A 19,996-nucleotide genomic window follows, 5' to 3' on the forward strand; every position below is an offset into this window, starting at 1 on the left:
TCCCAGTGGCATCTTGGGTCGTGTGGTGATAGCAGTCACGGTTGGCACCGATCCACGACCACCACCCCTACTGGGCGGTGGACCTGCCTCCACAAAGTAGCATGTGGCGGAGGAGTGAGGTGAACGCTCTCGCCATGCGAGCGAGGCCCCCTCGCTTCCTCTTCTTTTCGTGCATCTCCACCTGCACCTCCTCCATCTTCTCCTCCTCTGTCTCATCCTCTTCCATCCCCTCTTCTTCATCCTCCACCGCCATCTTCTCCTCTACCTCTTCTTCCTGTGCCATCTCTGTCTTCTCCATCTTCTCCACTAGCACCATCTCTTCCTCCTTCATCTTCTCCTCCTCACCCTCCTGCACCACCATCTCCTCCACCCTCTTCTCTTCCTCCTCCGCCACTACCATTGTTTCTCCTTTGTCCGTAGTCTCCATCTCCTCCACCACGACCATCTGTTCATCCTTTGTTGTCTTCTTGTCCTCCATCTCCGTATTGTCTTTATCCTCTCCCTCCGTGCTCTCCTCCATTGTCACCATCACAATCTCGTCCTCCTTTGCCTTCTCTTCCTCTGATTTCTCCTCCTCCGTCTCTACTTCATCCTCCATCATCTCCTTCACCTCTTCCTTCGTCTCCTTCTCCACAACCTCTGACTTCGCTTCAAAGGCCTGGAGGAGTGAGGAGGAGGGCTGCTTTAGCTCAGATCTGTTAAGAGACAAACACGACACCGTTTCACTTTCCTGCTACGGCAGACATCGCCATCTACTCAACGTCCGGGGGTGGAATGTGTGGCGGATTCATTCGAGCTTAATATGAACAGCAATAACGACATGGCCAGTGAGTGTGCTTCATATTGGCACTGTCATTCTCATGGGGCAAGGCTATCCTTGAGATAGGTTCAGCTGTGTCTCACACAGACTGTTGTGGTTTCACAGTAGTGGGTGGCGTTGTTTGTCAATTTAGCCGAATCATTTTTAGTGACATTTTTATGTGTATTCTAATTGATCCCTTGGACATAATGGTCTACACATTAAACATGACATTGGTGGAGATCATGAATGTCCACTGTGATGGAATGGGTGTGTATCTTTGTGGTCAATGCAGCGGCAGTAATAGCCAGGGCAGGAAGCAAGATCTGAACTGTAAGTGGTGAGCGATGAGTGTGCGACCCTTTGGCTGCTTCAACCCATCCACGATTTCTATCAAATGTCCGACAGTGATTGAGGTCGACAGAGCCGCCTCCCTTGACGTCGAAGGCATCTCAGATTGCATTGAGCGCGATGAGCTACTCACATCTCACAACTCTCATCTCAACGCATTTGAAATTGGACACCCCTCCCAGTGGTAGCTGTCTCTGTGCATTACAAGGCAACTTGTCAGCTGGCCTGGAAACAGGCATGAGAGTGCGAAATTATCACGGTGGATGGAGGGTTAAATGGTGAAATATGGCCGCATCGTTATCTGGTCTCACCCAGAAACCAATTATGGAAAGTAAATCTGTCCACAGTATAGCGGAATGTACACGTGGGGTTTGCAGTGTCTGTATATTTTGTGAGTGCAGCAGAGCTGGAGCACCTGTGCCTCACAGCAAAAGGGACCTGGGTTTGATTTCCACGTTGGGCCACGTTATCTGTGTGGAATGTGGTGCCCCCTGTTCTGGGAGGATTCAGCAGCTTTCTCCCTGTAACTGAACCCACGCAATGCAAATCGCTCCATTTGGATCACAAACAGCAGCAACTTTGTTACCAACTGTGAGCAAACTTGACAGGACCCTCCTGAAAAAAAGTCTTGAGACTTAGTGAGGCTCATCCTGTATAAACAAGCATGATAATAAATGAAAATAAACACACTGGACACACGCAGAGTGGTTTACCGTTGCTCAGCGGCTCCAGAGTTTGCTTTCGTACAGACGGAGGATGCAGGGGCTAACCTGTGTGCGATCGGAACGGTGCAATTGCTGACCAATGTCACTGTGGATGGCGCACATGCGATGCAAGGGCATGGTGGATGGTGGAGCGCATATGGATGGTGCGTTACGAATAAAATAAAAGAAACCGCTGGAAGCAGCCATGCGAGCAGGCTACCTTGAGAGCGATCGCGAATGGGTTGCGTGTCTGGAAGAAGCCTCGCTCTTTCAGATGCCGTACCAGCTTCGTCAACTCTTCGCTACGATTCTGCTGTATTCCATGCCAGCAGATACGAAGGCTCTCTGGGATAAATTCTACGACGAATTGGCTCGCGATTACGAGTACCAGTACCGCCAGCTGACCAACAAATAAGAAATGGTAACTCTTCTTGGTTCTTTCGGTAAAGTCACGTAGAAGGAAAAGAATAAAAAAATAAACGGAATAAAATAATTCTCACGACGTTTCGGCCACAACGCACGCAGCCGTCCTCAGGTGAAGAACAGGTCTGTCGGGGAGACAGCGTCTGAATGAAACAGCACCATGCTTGGAGCGTATATTTAAGCTGGGTTGGAAGGGGGGAGAGGGCGCCTTGACAAAATAATTTGCATATCAAGAGGAATTTAGCATATTTATGGGAAATGCAGGTATGTGATTAGTACTACTTCTGCCCGTGCATTATGCAGGATTAGCAGCATCAAAGGGAGGGGATATGGGAAATGCAGGTATGTGATTAGTACTACTTATGCCCGTGCATTATGCAGGATTAGCAGCATCAAAATGAGGGGATAGGGGAAGCATTCAATACATCGAAATTGTTAATAATTCCAAGCGTCTGCAGTGGAAACAGAAAATTAATTAGAATCGCATGCTTTCTGTCATTAGCGTAACGTACTTCAATGTTGTGGGGCATCTAAGATTCATATCGTCAGCTTAACCTGTGAAAATAATCACAAAATCCCGCTTTCCAAGTATACTACTGTTTGTATGTACATGGATCTGTACTTCTGTGTATGTCCACTCGTGTGTTTATTTACACTCGTTGATGTGGATATGTATTGTTATAATATTGTATCGTACAAATAATTGAGGGGCAACGTGGTAATGAATGCGGCGCGGCACCACAACAGGGAACTACAGGGATGAGACTCCCCGCTCGTGGTGCTAAATGAATGAAAACAGCGCCACTGAGCAGACAGAGCCCCGCCCCTACAGCTCGTGGGTGTGACGTAGTGAGTGTGACCAGCGGACTGCCACGATGCTGCCAGGTAAGGGTAAACTTGTGTCATGGAGATGCTTCACCTGATACTCGCCTCCACACGTGTTCGCTATGAACATTTTAGCAATAAGGGACGATCAGTCATCTTTCACCTATCAGGTCTTTATTGTTCTGCAAGTATTAACGTTAATACTTGTAGAAACACATGCACACTCGTGTGTGAATGCACAACGCTGTATATACAGTCGTGTTTAGATGCACACTCGTGTGTGTATGTCTACTCGTCCGTGTTTTTTTAAAGGAAAGATATGGTAGCAATAACGTACGATCAGTCATCTTTAAAAACAGGTCTTTATTAATCTGCAAGAAATCTCACGTTAATACTCGTATCGAAATCTTTATTAATACGTATGCTCAAACAGGAAAGGAACTAGGCAAATTATTTCCCAATAGGAATTCAACAGTTAAAATATATTCTTAAAATCAAACACGTAAACGTCGATTTCCCCTTTGACGTCCTTTTCGACTGAAGCCATTCGTCCTAAGTATAAAATTGTTGTCATTCTGAAATCCGTGAACACTTCTGGAACTTAAAAGGAAGACATTCATCCGAACACATTATAGAGCATTCACAACATCACTCTAGCTTGAAGTCCTAGAAATCACCGAAAAATTTATATGAGACACGAATACTCCACTACATCAAGCCATCTTTCAGGATGCAACTGCATGGGGTCGAAAGAGGAATTTCGTTGAGGACTCATGACAACATTTTTACTCTTTGTTTGATGATGCCTGTGAAGTGTTACTGACTGTGAAAATGATTCCAACACACAGAGCAATCAAACGGTTTTGTTAAAATAATTACACTAGCTTGGAGTAGTGCTGGAAATCACTGATATAATCAATTGCACCTAATACATTGATCTAACAGAGAAACAAACGTGCACATTCCAGGACTTTAACAAAAGTACTCAGTACTTTGATTATCCAGCCACTCCAGCAGCCATTTCTCATTATCAACCTGCACGGGGTCGAAATAGGAATTGTCGTCAGGGCTCAGTACATCCAGCCATCTCGCAGGATCCAACTGCATGGGGTCGAAATAGGAATTGTCGTCAGGACTCATTACATCCACGCATCTCTCAGGATCCACCTGCATAGGTTCGAAAGATGCATTTTTTTCAGGACTCATTGCAGCACTCTGTATTTCTCCTTTTGATTTCACTTTCCTATCATTGCGGATCTTCTCATGCTTGTTTCGGGGTGATGACCGTGTCCTCTCCAACGGAGAACAATTGAATGGCTTCTCGCCCTTGTGTGTTTCCTGGTGACGATGAAGATTTGATTTCCGTGAAAATGGCTTCCCACACACAGAGCAATTGAACAGCTTCTCGCCCGTGTGTGTTTTTTGGTGAGTGTGAAGATCTGCTTTACGGGCAAATGCCTTCACACAAACAGAGCAATTGAATGGCTTCTCACCCGAGTGTGTTTTCTGGTGATTGCGAAGAGTTGATGAATCTGCAAATGCCTTCCCACACACAGAGCAATTGAATGGCTTCTCACCCGTGTGTGTTTTTTGGTGATTGCGAAGAGTTGATGAATCTGCAAATGACTTCCCACACACAGAGCAATTGAACGGCTTCTCGCCCGTGTGTGTTTTCTGGTGCTTGTGAAGATCTGATTTCCGTGAAAATGCCTTCCAACACACAGCGCAATTGAATGGCTTCTCGCCCGTGTGTGTTTTTTGGTGAGTGTGAAGATCTGCTTTACGGACAAATGCCTTCACACAAACAGAGCAATTGAATGGCTTCTCACCCGAGTGTGTTTTCTGGTGACTGCGAAGAGTTGATGAATCTGCAAATGCCTTCCCACAAAGAGAGCAATTGAATGGCTTCTTACCCGTGTGTGCGTGCCGCTGTGGAGAGTTTTTCTGCTCCATGTGAAACTTCGTGGATGTCTGGCTCAAATCGCCAAAAAGCAACTCTCACTAACGTCTAACCGAGTCACAGTAACGTCTCGGAAGTCGGACTACACACACGATTACCAGTTTATCCACTAACGAAGACACTTACTTGTTGATGCACGGCGTATCGATGTCCCTGGAACCCGTCTGAAGAGATCACCACGAACTCTCCTGAAGCAAAGTAGCCAAGCAATCGTGCTCGCCAGGCTGGGTCTCGTGGAAGAAGGGTTATCTGCAGAGCGAGGAGTCGAGCCTCTATCCTCAGCAAAATCCCTCTCGAAATGTCCTTGAGGTCTGATTTTAAGCCCTTTATAATTCCCCTGTAGCATCCAAATCCTTTGTTCTCGACTTGGCCTATCATGGACTTTGCATTCAATTGTAAATTTTAGGCATTAACAATCCGCATATCTAGCAACATAATACGTATGTACATCTCACTGCATAATTGTACACTTCCGTTTGAATAAGGATGTGCATCTCCATGCATAATTCCGTGTTTCGTGTTAATTTGCTAATATTCACCCCCCAATGTCCTCTAAACTGCTGCAAGTTTAGAGGATTATAAAGCGACATACAGCCTGAAATATCAAAATTGGTGATCTCGAGCTTGATTTGGAATAAGATGTGCATATTCAGAGTGATGGTCGCAACGGATAATCTACTGTAGGTACAGTGTTGCTGTTGCACCCGCCGAACACTGCGTCCTGGTGGCGATATCTCGGCAACGAAGAACGTCCGCGGGTGCAAACAAGAACCCTCCACTAATCAGATAGCCACATACATTTTCTATTCCAGAACTTTCAATAAAATCTGTTAATTATTGGTGGCGTTCGGTTCGACGGCCCAGTGGCCAAAACTGACCACTCTTTCGTATGCAGCTCCATCAATATTGCGCCCATTCCCTTGAAACCACTGTGCTTAATCTTTCATTGGGCCGAAACAAGTGTGTGCAAAGTGGCCCTGCACAGTTCCCGGCCCTACATATCAAACCAGCGCTCGAGAAATTCTGTCGGCGTCGCCTTCAATCTGATTGGACAAATAAATGATCCCTTACATTGAATTCGCTGAAAGTGGGCTGTGTGCTTTTTGGCGGCAGCACGCGCCGGTCAGTCAGTCAGTCGTCGATTTCCAAACAAGCAGAAGCACACAGAAGGTAAGCCGTGTGTGATAGCATAGGTCTGGCAAGGTCTGCGCCGCAGTGGTGCAGTGCACTGTGGGCGCAGACCCTGCGCTGTGTGAGTATCGTGTGTATGTAAGTGTGCGAATGGTAGTTACGGTAATATTACGTATATTTATGTAAAAAATGGGTGCTGCGTGCTGCGATTAGTGGAGTCCCCAAACAACTTTACCTTACGAGTAGGCAGGGGTCGCTATACAGTGAGTCTTAGCGGACTGAGCTGGCAGCTTCACCTGCCGGGACCACGGCCAGTTGCGTAGCGCCCCCTACAGTTTCGGGAGTTCCGCCCATGGCTCAATACCCCCATGGGGCAACCGAGCTGACTGTTTGATGGCTTATTACCATTATTATGTATTGACGTTGATCACGTCTCCATGCACGGCTTGCTGTCTACTTCGGTTGTGTAATTGAGATGTTGTGCATGCTGGTAGTGGTAAGGGCATGTGTTGCATAATATGCAGCATGTGTCCGCGTATCATGTTTAGCACGGATGCAGTTGGCTTAACTGTACATTTATCATGTTTTGGAGTGCCAATCCCATGCACTTTGAAATGTAATAAACTGTAAAAAAAGGTTGCAGCCCGGTCCCCGCCGCTGTCACTCTCTGGCCGTTGCACAAGCCATATCGGAATTTGCGACATGCTGAAACAATGAGTACAGTGTGACACCACCCGGGTAACTCCCGGGATCAAAATGGGCATTGGAAAGTGATCGCTTTATTGAGATGATTATGGTACTACCACAGGGTATTGTGAACGGTTCAGGAGGAGGAGAAGTCTGGATTTGTAAGCCTCACAGTACCGGTAAGAAGCGCCGGGTGGGGGATGCCCTCCACTGGGGTGCAAATTCTGTCATTATTAGTATACGATCATGCAATGTTTCTATCTGCAAGCTGTCATAACTGAAACGATCCCCGTTATTGTTCGATTGAGAAATGGAGTGACCCATACCTCTGATACCATATGTGAGGAACCCAAAAATCGGATGCATGCGTAAAACACCCACAATGGGAATACGTAAACGTAAAAACACCAACAAAATATTTTTTATAAGAAAAAAATAGGTGGCCCCATCACGGATTTGTCTGTGTGTGTACATACAGACGGAGGATGCAGGGGCTAACCTGTGTGCGATCGGAACGGTGCAATTGCTGACCAATGTCACTGTGGATGGCGCACATGCGATGCAAGGGCATGGTGGATGGTGGAGCGCATATGGATGGTGCGTTACGAATAAAATAAAAGAAACCGCTGGAAGCAGCCATGCGAGCAGGCTACCTTGAGAGCGATCGCGAATGGGTTGCGTGTCTGGAAGAAGCCTCGCTCTTTCAGATGCCGTACCAGCTTCGTCAACTCTTCGCTACGATTCTGCTGTATTCCATGCCAGCAGATACGAAGGCTCTCTGGGATAAATTCTACGACGAATTGGCTCGCGATTACGAGTACCAGTACCGCCAGCTGACCAACAAATAAGAAATGGTAACTCTTCTTGGTTCTTTCGGTAAAGTCACGTAGAAGGAAAAGAATAAAAAAATAAACGGAATAAAATAATTCTCACGACGTTTCGGCCACAACGCACGCAGCCGTCCTCAGGTGAAGAACAGGTCTGTCGGGGAGACAGCGTCTGAATGAAACAGCACCATGCTTGGAGCGTATATTTAAGCTGGGTTGGAAGGGGGGAGAGGGCGCCTTGACAAAATAATTTGCATATCAAGAGGAATTTAGCATATTTATGGGAAATGCAGGTATGTGATTAGTACTACTTCTGCCCGTGCATTATGCAGGATTAGCAGCATCAAAGGGAGGGGATATGGGAAATGCAGGTATGTGATTAGTACTACTTATGCCCGTGCATTATGCAGGATTAGCAGCATCAAAATGAGGGGATAGGGGAAGCATTCAATACATCGAAATTGTTAATAATTCCAAGCGTCTGCAGTGGAAACAGAAAATTAATTAGAATCGCATGCTTTATGTCATTAGCGTAACGTACTTCAATGTTGTGGGGCATCTAAGATTCATATCGTCAGCTTAACCTGTGAAAATAATCACAAAATCCCGCTTTCCAAGTATACTACTGTTTGTATGTACATGGATCTGTACTTCTGTGTATGTCCACTCGTGTGTTTATTTACACTCGTTGATGTGGATATGTATATGCGTGAATGTGTGTGTATAGGTATGTACAATAATTTGTTCGCACATTTGTTCGTGTAGTAGAACGCAATCCCTTTGTACGTAAACTGATGTGTATGTACACTCGTGTGTGTATGCGCACTTGTATGCATGTGCACCCGTGTGTGTATGTATGAAGCAGTGTGTATGCACATTCGTGTATGTTTCAACAGTGCTGTGTATGTCCACTCGTGTGTGGGTGTGTGTACATGGGAGTGTATGTGTACTCGTGTATGATTATGTATTGGAACAAATTATTTTTATATTGTGTCATACAAAGAAATGAGGGGCAACGTGGTAGGAATGCGCCACCACAACAGGGAACTACAGGGATGAGACTCCCCGCTCGTGGTGCTAAATGAATGAAAACAGCTCGTGAGTGTGACGTAGTGAGTGTGACCAGCGGACTGCCACGATGCTGCCAGGTAAGGGTAAACTTGTGTGATGGAGATGCTTCACCTGAAACTCGCCCCCACACGTGTTCTCTATGAACATTGTAGCAATAAGGGACGATCTGTCATTTTTAACACATCAGGTCTTTATTGTTCTGCAAGTATATTAACGTTAAGACTTGTAGAAACACATGCACACTCGTGTGTGAATGTACACCGCTGTATATACAGTCGTGTTTGGATGCACACTCGTGTGTGTATGTCTACTCGTCCGTTTTTTTAAGGAAGGATATGGTAGCAATAACGTACGATCAGTCATCTTTAAAAACAAATCAGGTCTTTATTAATCTGCAAGAAAAAACACTTTAATACTCGTATCGAAATCTTTATTAATACGCATGTGTAATGTAGTAACTCGGCGGGAGACGACTTCACGGGTAGCACACTCTTTTATTGAACCAACTGTATTTACACGGGTGATCAACACCCACTTAGCTACACGGGTGACCAACACCCACTTAGCTACACGAGCGACTAACGCCACTTAGCTACCCGGGCGACTAACGCCCACTTAGCTACTCGGGCGACTAACGCCACTTAGCTACCCGGGCGACTAACGCCCACTTAGCTACTCGACTCTCTACTCGGGCGACTAACGCCACTTAGCTACCCGGGCGACTAACGCCCACTTAGCTACTCGACTATCTCCTCGGGCGACTAACGCCAATTAGCTACCCGGGCGACTAACGCCCACTTAGCTACTCGACTATCTACTCGGCGACTAACGCCACTTAGCTACCCGGCGACTAACGCCCCGTAGCCTCTTGGAACACACCCAGCTGGGGTGTCCGTCTCGACCCTGGGTCCCACAGTCCCGACCCACATGGGCGTCGGACCTCGGTTTCCCACGGTCTCGCCTTCGAGCCACACGGGCCCTACCCCTTCCACTCCGTCTGTAATCTCTAACTGGCTAACTGCCCCGAGTGCTCTTGCGCGTAACCCTTTATACCCCTCCTGCGGACGTCGCTGCGAGCCTCTCCCCTTCGACCAATCACCGGGCGCTGGCTACGATCCTCTTTTCCCCATCTCGTGTCAGCGCGCCTCAACACCCACGCCGCGCCGCCCGTCATCTGTCACTCCCGGCGCGCGCGTCCATACCACGCCCACAACGCGTGCCCAACCCCGCACCCCGTGCCGCCACGTGATCCATCACTGTCACAGTCGGCGCACGTCAACAGCACCACTACATCACCCCCTACCACATAGCTCGCAGCCGACCCGGCTGCTACAAAATAACAACACTCCCTTATCCCCCATGTGTGCCCCGTAACACAACAACAACCATAACCACACAACATAACACAACACGAACGCCGCAGTCCGCAAGGATCTGCAAATGCCACTACAGCAACAAGAACAATAAAAAAAAAAAAGAGCAAAAATAGGACCCGCCAATTTGATATCGCCAATACAAATAGACGCCCGAATCTGTCCGATAATCCCCAAGGAACCCCCGTTCGCCGCGTAAAATGGCACGTCTACAGGCAGAAGGGGTCGACATTGGACGGGAAGAATGTTATAAATAAGGTCCGAAATGATAGTGGCCGACGCACCCGTATCCACAAGCACCCGGACCTCAACCCCGTCAATAAACCCCGTTACCACGGACGACCCGGCCGACGCAGCCACCATCCTATGGGCCAATTCGGACCATTGAACTGCATTCGGGCCGTGTACGAACCCCCCTCGCCGGACCGAACCCCCGGTGCCCCTACGCGGGTCCCCCACCCCCAAGCGGCGACCCGAACGTGCCCCGTGCGCGGACCGAGTGTGTGAGGTGCCGCGACTTGCCGGGTTTAGCTGGGACGGCTTGTGGCCCTGGTCCTCGTCCGGACATGGTCCCGCGGCGCGCTGACGCCGAGCCCGGCACCCGGACGCGACGTGACCCCGAAGCCCGCAGTTGTAGCAGACGATGAGGGACGTCGTAGGTTTCGGTTGCTCCAGCTTGCGGGATGAGCGTGTGGGCGAACGACCTCCCGTTCTCCAGTCCCCCGGTCTCGATACGGTGAAAGCCTCCTCCTGAGCCGCAGCAGGCTGAGGCTCGGTGACCGTGGCGGCCGGTGCCTCGTTCCCCGCCGATGCACAGATGACCGTCGACTTTCGCTTGAGGACTTCGTAGGCGTGAATGCTCGTGGCGATCCCCAGGGAACAAATGTCCATCTCATCCGCCACATTAATGGGGACTCCCAAATTGTGAGCCAACGCCAGCAGCTGCTCCGTCACCATGGCGTCCTTCCCCTCCTTGTCCATGCGGGGAAAAGCGGCATCCGCCAACGCGAGCAGCGCCGTACGATAGGCGAGCGTCGTTTCTCCAACCGCCTTTCGCCGATCGTAGAACTGGTGGCGACAGGTGGAGGGCGGCCCGAACACCTTCGCCATCAGGTGTAGTGCGGCCTGGAGCGTTGAGCGGGACGACCTCGCAGCAGATGTGAAGGCTGCAAGCGCGTCGTCGTCGAGCATCGCCGGCAGCGCACGCAGGGCAGTGGTGTCGGACCACCCCGACATTTCCTGATGTGCGAGGAATCTTCGATGGAAGGCTCCCCAGTCGCCCCCATCCGCCTTGAACGCCGACAGCGCGGGCAATCTTTGCTGGAGGACCCGATCGTCGTCGATGTCGGGGAGATTTTCCCGCGCCCCGCTGTGGTTGTAGAAAATGTCGGCTCCGGCTGCAGGCGCAAAATGGAGAGCTCCGGCGCGCGCTGATGACGTGGGCTGCGCTGAGTGGAGGTCTCCGACCACGTGGTGTCCATGTTTCCCACCAAACGATGGCGGACCCTCAAAAACGGCGCCAACTTCCAAACTTTTGGCGCGAAGCGCCTTTTGGCGGGATCCCGCCATCCTCGCTCCTTCCTCCAACCCCGCAGCCGTTTTCTCGCCCGCCGGAACGGAGATCTCCGCCAAGATTGCAGCGGCGGCGAGCAGCAACTCCGCCAACCGGGAGTACGCGTCTTGCAGGCTGGTGTCGGAGGCGAGCGGAGCGTCGGCCATCTCTGCGAAGGGCTGCATCGGCGGCAACTCCTCGTCCTCTCCCCCCGAGGTTGGTGTCCCCGGTACGCCGTCGTCTTCCCGACCTCGCTCGTGGATACGGGTAGTCTTCCTAGTGTCCATTCTTCTTGAAGACAGGTTTACTTCTGACGCCAGTTGTAATGTAGTAACTCGGCGGGAGACGACTTCACGGGTAGCACACTCTTTTATTGAACCAACTGTATTTACACGGGTGATCAACACCCACTTAGCTACACGGGTGACCAACACCCACTTAGCTACACGAGCGACTAACGCCACTTAGCTACCCGGGCGACTAACGCCCACTTAGCTACTCGGGCGACTAACGCCACTTAGCTACCCGGGCGACTAACGCCCACTTAGCTACTCGACTCTCTACTCGGGCGACTAACGCCACTTAGCTACCCGGGCGACTAACGCCCACTTAGCTACTCGACTATCTCCTCGGGCGACTAACGCCAATTAGCTACCCGGGCGACTAACGCCCACTTAGCTACTCGACTATCTACTCGGCGACTAACGCCACTTAGCTACCCGGCGACTAACGCCCCGTAGCCTCTTGGAACACACCCAGCTGGGGTGTCCGTCTCGACCCTGGGTCCCACAGTCCCGACCCACATGGGCGTCGGACCTCGGTTTCCCACGGTCTCGCCTTCGAGCCACACGGGCCCTACCCCTTCCACTCCGTCTGTAATCTCTAACTGGCTAACTGCCCCGAGTGCTCTTGCGCGTAACCCTTTATACCCCTCCTGCGGACGTCGCTGCGAGCACCTCCCCTTCGACCAATCACCGGGCGCTGGCTACGATCCTCTTTTCCCCATCTCGTGTCAGCGCGCCTCAACACCCACGCCGCGCCGCCCGTCATCTGTCACTCCCGGCGCGCGCGTCCATACCACGCCCACAACGCGTGCTCAACCCCGCACCCCGTGCCGCCACGTGATCCATCACTGTCACAGTCGGTTGCACGTCAACAGCACCACTACACATGCTATTTCCCAATAGGAATTCAGCAGTTAAAAGATATTCTTAAAATCAAAAACGTAAACGTCGATTTCCCCTTTGACGTCCTTTCCACTGAAGCCATTCGTCCAGAAGTCCAAGCAATCAAACACAGGAACAACGAACGTGCATACGACTTTTCGATTGCAACACGAGCAATCATCGTCGGGTGTAAATGAAAGAGAAAACAAACCTGGTATACTTAGAAATATAATGCAATACAACACAGAGAGTCGGCTAACACAACAGTCAACACCCTACCTGGTTGATGACGTTCTTCCAGAGAATGCTAAATCTGAAGTGAAGTGTGAAATGTGAAAGTCACAGACGCGAAGACGCGCGGAGTGAACCGCGACGGGCTGACAGCTACGGGATGGCTGAGACATCCTCGACGTTTGTATTCGCTGTGTGGCGTTGTATGACGTCACGTGCCGCGCTCGTCTTGTTTCAAATTACAAATGACGTCACGGGTACATGACGTCATCGGCGAACGAGTGACGTCACGCGACGCGGGCGTTCGTGGGGGGGGGAGGGACAAAAAGGGCGGGAAATTCGCAGCCGCAATGGCGGCGCACGGAGGGGAGAAGGAGGAGGAGAAGGCGGTGAGGGGGAGCCCTGAGGAGACGGCGGTGAGAGCGACTCCCTCGCCTCTGTCAGCGCGATCAGTCCACCGCCTCACGACTCCTCTCTGTCTGCCTCTCTCTCTATCTGCGTGCGAGTCTGTGTAAGGGTTCACGATCTGTATCCATCCTGTAGGAATCCGATGAGCCGTGAAGCTCTTTGTCGCACCTCCACTGATCCGTTCTTCCACTGCGGTGGTGGCCGCCTACCCAGCACCCCGCTCCAACACGCAGTGGCCGAGTCTCTGCTCGCCGCAGGCAGGGATATCAACTTCGCTAGCAGCTGGGGTTGGCTTCGTCCTCCTCCTCCTGAGGGGAAATAAGTTGACGACTGCCGCTGCTGCTGCTGCTGCGATGGCTGCTGTGGGAACGCGGCGCTCCAAACCTCCTCCCCAGAGACGCGGACGGCTGCTGAGGAGGAGACGAACTCTGCCCTCCGTGGCCCCGCGGTCGCAGTCAACTTTCGCCTTGAACGCAATCGGTGGGAGTGTGTGGGCAGAGCCGTCAACCCCTTAGCAGTGCCCCACCTCATCGCGGGCCCGTTGGGACCCACAAAGTCCCAGCAGATGGGAGAAACACAAACAAATATTATAACTAGTACAACTACTACTGTTACTACCACATTGTAGTGTTATAACTAGTACAACTACTACTGTTACTACCACATTGTAGTGTTATAACTAGTACAACTACTACTGTTACTACCACACTAGTAGTAGTATAACTACTGCTGTTACTACCACACTAGTAGTAGTATAACTACTGCTGTTACTACCACACTAGTGTTATTATAACTAGTACAACTACTACTGTTACTACCACATTGTAGTGTTATAACTAGTACAACTACTACTGTTACTACCACACTAGTAGTAGTATAACTACTGCTGTTACTACCACACTAGTGTTATTATAACTAGTACAACTACTACTGTTACTACAACATTGTAGTGTTATAACTAGTACAACTACTACTGTTATTACCACATTGTAGTGTTATACCTAGTACAACTACTACTGTTACTACCACATCGTAGTGTTATAACTAGTACAACTACTACTGTTATTACCACATTGTAGTGTTATACCTAGTACAACTACTACTGTTGCTACCACACTATAGTGTTATAACTAGTATAACTACTGTTACTACCACTGTAGTATTATTATAACTAATATAACTACTGTTACTACCACACTAGTGTTATTATAACTAGTATAACTACTGCTGTTACTACCACATCGTAGTGTTATTATAACTAGTATAACTACTGTTACTACCACTGTAGTATTATTATAACTAGTATAACTACTGTTACTACCACTGTAGTATTATTATAACTAGTATAACTACTGTTACTACCACTGTAGTATTATTATAACTAGTATAACTACTGCTGTTACTAACACCGCAGTGCTATTATTACTACTGTTAGTACAGCACTACCGCTTAGCCGCATCACACGTGTACACTCACGTATATACTCGTATACACGTGTACACTCAACAACAACAGCCGCCATACCCCACTAAGTGGCGGTGACGTCACCAAGGTGCCAGGCTAGGTGCACTTGAGGCCACGTGAAGTGTCGAAGGTTCACTGACACGAGGTCATGGGACATACCCAGATGCCATGGGTTGACTGAGATGCCTGGTGGATGCTCCAGCTGTGTCCTATACTGCGCCAACTTGCTGCATTTTAGCCACCCAGCACTCCGTTCATTGTTGTGAGCGCCACTCCTCTGCCCTGAGGTGTTTTTGGAGTGCGACTGCCTCCAACTGCCCAGTAGCGTCTTTGACAAGCCTCCTCCATAGAGGTCGATCTTGACACCGCTGGTACCGATCTTCAGCAAGTCCACTCAGCTCCACATCCTCCCGTACTGCATCAGTCCATCTCTACTCCAGCCCGCTTCTTGCACCTTTTAACCTCTCTAACTGGACAAACAGAAACAGCTTGGGCATGAGGTGGTTTGGCATGAGGGCTACATGACCTAGTGAATGCAGCGTTGCCTGCTGGAGGAGCTCATTGATGGGACTGTCGCGGTCTTTCACGGATTTGTGAGCTCCTCACACAATCCATCCTGGTTAAACCAAGGATGGATCGTAAGCAGGCCAGCCTAAATCTCACCAGCGCAGATGTTTCATGAGGGGTCAACATTTCACAAGTATAGATAAGGAAGGGCATGACTGATTGAGACGATCCAAAGCTTCATGTGGAGTGACAGTAGCTTCCACACAGCATTAGACAGCCGATGAATAGATAATGCCGCCTCAGCTGTCAAACCGGAGCTGGTCATGAGCACACTGCCCAGATATAGAAAAACTCTCCACTTTCCACTCTACAAATGCTCCATTGTATAAAACACAACAACCACCATTCGCCACTAAGTGGCGGTGACGTCACCACGACGCTTGTGCCAGGCTATGTGCACCTTGAGGCCACACACACGTGCACAATTGCACACGTGCAGTGCACACTCGCACACATGTACACACGTAAAGACAAAGGTCTTATAGCCTACACAGAATATTAGGTCAAGTGCGCACCTATCAAGGAGGGCACTGCACATAAGGGAGGTGGTGTGACCAGCGCCATGGCCGGCCGCCTTCGTCTCCCCTGTGCTGACTTTCACTACACGCCACACCAGGTTCTCGTATTCATCTGAATCTAAGTTGGTAAATTTGTAAATGCGCAACTATTATAAGCCAGGTGGTCACGAGGAGCGCACAGGGAGATGGTAATCGGTTCTGATGTTTGCTATCGCCATTCTTAACCGCGAGTTTGACTCCAACTTGGCTCGCCGGGTCAGTAGCGAGGTGCGCTATCCGCTACGTGATGCCGCGTCAGTTTCTGTCACAGTTGCCGCTACTGCTCGTACCCGTCGCCCTCATCATCGTCCTCCCCGCCGTCGTTGTTACCGTGCAGAGACCCGGCATCCCGTCTGGCGGCCGCCCACAGCGGACGTCCCCTTACTTCCAGACCCTCGCCGTGGCCGACTCGCAGCGCCAGCACCCCGAGCCGGCCTCCCTGAGCTCGCGGGAGGATCTCGACCTTATTACAGTTGGCCAACTCGGAATTGGAGCTGGGGCAAACGTCTCCAAGTCAGCAGCCTCTCACCACCGGTGTGACGGTTCAGAACTGGTTTCTACTGCATTGCACACAATACCCGCTTGACCACTCGATGTCCGATCACGGCCACGATGCACCACTCCGCTACTGCTTATGCAATCATCTGGCTCGACCACCTCTATCCAATCAGAGCAGTCTACATCGGCCGCTTGAACTGCCACCCATGTGCCCACCTCTTCCTGCCTGTCGATTGCCTTCAACCCTTATGGCTTTGAATACACCACACAATTTCATTGGCTCTGAGAGAGTAAGCAGGCCTGGGCTTTGTGCTTAGATGGGAGACTCCCTGGGAATACCGGGTGTTGTGGGCTTAGGTCACAAGGTGACTAGTCGAAGGCGTGCATCGATGGATTCTTGATTCCATCTATCCTTGTCATTGAGGTGCATCCTCGTCGTATTCATGACGTTCTACTTGGTACCGTTTACTCCCACATGCACCACTCAATGCAATTGGCCAAACATTCCAATGTAGCAGGAGCCTCCTGATAATGTCTTGAGACTCAGTAAGGCTCTCCTGCTTGGTTTACACCACGCGAACGACTGCGGCTGTCGATCGCGCAGCTCCCACCGCGACGATCCCCTCCACGCTGTCCGTGGCTCCCCCTCTCACCGCAGCCTTGCCCAACCGCAAGGTGAGCTGTGCGACTGCTGCCAGTAGTTGGTCAGCCATCCCATCACCTCGCTCCACCCCTCCATGATTTGTAGCTGCTGTCGGTCGCCCCCCCCCCCCCCTCGTTGCCACCGCAGCTTCCTCTTCACCTACGGGGTTGTTGACCGGGACCCCGCCTCCCGGGGCTGACTGAAGGTGGGTCTCCCCCTCGTCCTCTCCTTCGTCAAAGGTCGTCTCAGGTGGGTTCTTCCCTCGGTTATACCGTGACATGATGGTACCCCACTTCTGACACCAGTTGTAATGACCCCAGGAGACACGTTTCTTGTCGGTGATCTTCATTGAAGGCACGAACACTTGACAGGCGAAGACCCCGGCTTCAGCAGCCCCGAGCCTCTCGTTTTCAACACGTTTTATCCTATGCGTGGCCATCCCTTAAACTGTGACCACGCCCCCTCTCTAGAACCTTCTCGATGGCTCTTGGTCCCTGATCCACACCTGCTCCCTTCTGTCACTTGGCCACAGCCTTATTCTCGATCCTTCTCGTAGACCGCAGATCGTTCACTCTGTTCATTAACCTGTCATTAAACCCTGTGACCGCTAGTCCCCTGTACTGTCTTTACACATGCATCCATCCACCCAATCACAAAAAAACTAACTTACCAACTCAATCATCCACTCACTGATCTATTCACTCACGCACCGACTCACTCAGAAATTCACTGACCAACTCACTCATTCAATTTCTCACCTACTCACCCACTCATGCACAGATGTACCCACTCACCCACTCCCTCACCTACTCACTCATACTCACGCAGCCACTCGCTCAACCACTCACTCACACTCTCTCATCCACCCATCATCACTCATTCACCCATTTATCTACTCAATAATTAACTCACAGACTCACTCACTCACAAACGCACGCAAAAAACAACAACACGCACACGAACACGTAAACACACATACAAAAACAAAGACCCCCCGTATAGCCTTTACAGATTGTTGGGGGCAAGTGCTGTTCATGAGCACCTACAGTATGAATACCAGCACAAAACACGAGAGGGTGGGTGGCCAGCACCACGCACGGCCGCCTTGGTCTCACTAGTGGCCATGTTTTCACACCATTCTAGGTACTCATTTGAGACTACACTACACACTCACTCGCACAAACTTACTCTCACAAACTCACACACACACACTCTCACACTCAATGACTCATTCAAATTTACACAAGCTCACTCACAAACTCACACACAAAGACATACATTCCGTGTATGGGATTTACCGTATAGCCTGAAGAAACTGTATGGGTAAGTGCTGTTAGAAATCACCTAGGGTTCAGTGTTACTCACTGACGCTCCCGTAGAGTTCAGTGTTCCTCACTGACACTCCAATAGGGTTCGGTGTTACTGACGCTCCCATATAGTTCAGTGTGACTCACTGGAGCTCCCATAGGTTTCAGAATTACACAAACATCCATACTCAGAGACCCATAGATTCCAACAGACATCCATAGACTCCAACACACACACACATAGACTCACACAGAGACCCATAGCCTCACACAGAGATACAGAGATCCATACATTCAAAGAGACCCAAAAACTCACACCGAAATCCATAGATTCGTACAGAGGCCAATAAGAATAAAAATAAAAAAGTATTTATTTTGTACGGAAGGAATCTAACCAGCAGTAAACATATTTTTCACAGATGAGCAGTCAGGCGGGTCAAAATTTAACAACAAAAATAGAATACAAAACACGACAGGAGAGGTAAACAAATTATTTACAAATATACAAATGAAACTAAACAATTTAGTTTATCTTACCACGGCTAAACCTCGAAACACCTAACCCTCTAAACCTATAACCCTCTAAACCCATAACCTTCTAAACCATAAAACTCTACCCTTAACCCTCTCATCCTCAAAACCGTAACTTTCTAAAACTCTCAATCCCTAACCTAAATCCCAAACCATCAAAACCCCAACCCTCTGAAACACCTAACCTTCTCTAAACCCGTATTACCCTAAAATACTAACCCTCTCAACATCTAACTCTTTAAACCCTCAACTCTCTAATCGCCTTAATAAAGGGTTTTGGGGGTAAGTTCATGTAAATGTCAATACACCCACCACCACCCGACAGCCAATTAGTACATTTTATCACGTGACCAAAAAATGCCAATTTGTTTCTACTTTAGAACACCGCTATGTTGGAGACTAACAAAAAAAAAACCTTTTATAACAGATAATATTAAGTGTAGGTGTTAAACCCTCTCATCCCTGGCCCTCTAACCCCTTAACCCTTGAAAATCCTCAAATCCATAACCTTCTAAATCCCTAATTCCCTAAACACCCCGAAATATCTAAACTCATAAACCAATAACCTTATTAACGACTAAACTCCTAAACCTCTAACAATGGGAATCCATAAACCCTCGACACCTCTAAATACCTAACTTTCTAAACCTCCTAACCATCTAAAGCCCTCGCCATCTAAAACACGAACCCTCAAAACACCTAACCCTCTAACCCTCTAAACCTCTTTACCCTTAAAACTCTAACCCTCTAAACCCCTAACCCTCTAAACCTCGAACCCTCTAAACCCCTAACTATTTCAACCCCTAACCTTCTAAACCTTTAAAAAGCAACCCTCTAAACACCTAACCATCCAAACCCCTAACCTCAAACTCTAACCTTCTAAAATGCTAAATCCCCAACCTTCTAAATCCCATCTAAACT

At 49.4% G+C, this 19,996-nt stretch overlaps 1 pseudogene; it reads right to left on the minus strand.

Annotated features, from left to right (window-relative positions):
- Positions 1–19,996, minus strand: part of LOC144953664 (uncharacterized) — a 564,993-nt pseudogene that overhangs the window by 178,671 nt on the left and 366,326 nt on the right.

Source organism: Lampetra fluviatilis, chromosome 80 (assembly GCF_964198595.1).
Source record: "Lampetra fluviatilis chromosome 80, kcLamFluv1.1, whole genome shotgun sequence".
In the NCBI taxonomy this organism is placed as follows: domain Eukaryota; kingdom Metazoa; phylum Chordata; class Hyperoartia; order Petromyzontiformes; family Petromyzontidae; genus Lampetra; species Lampetra fluviatilis.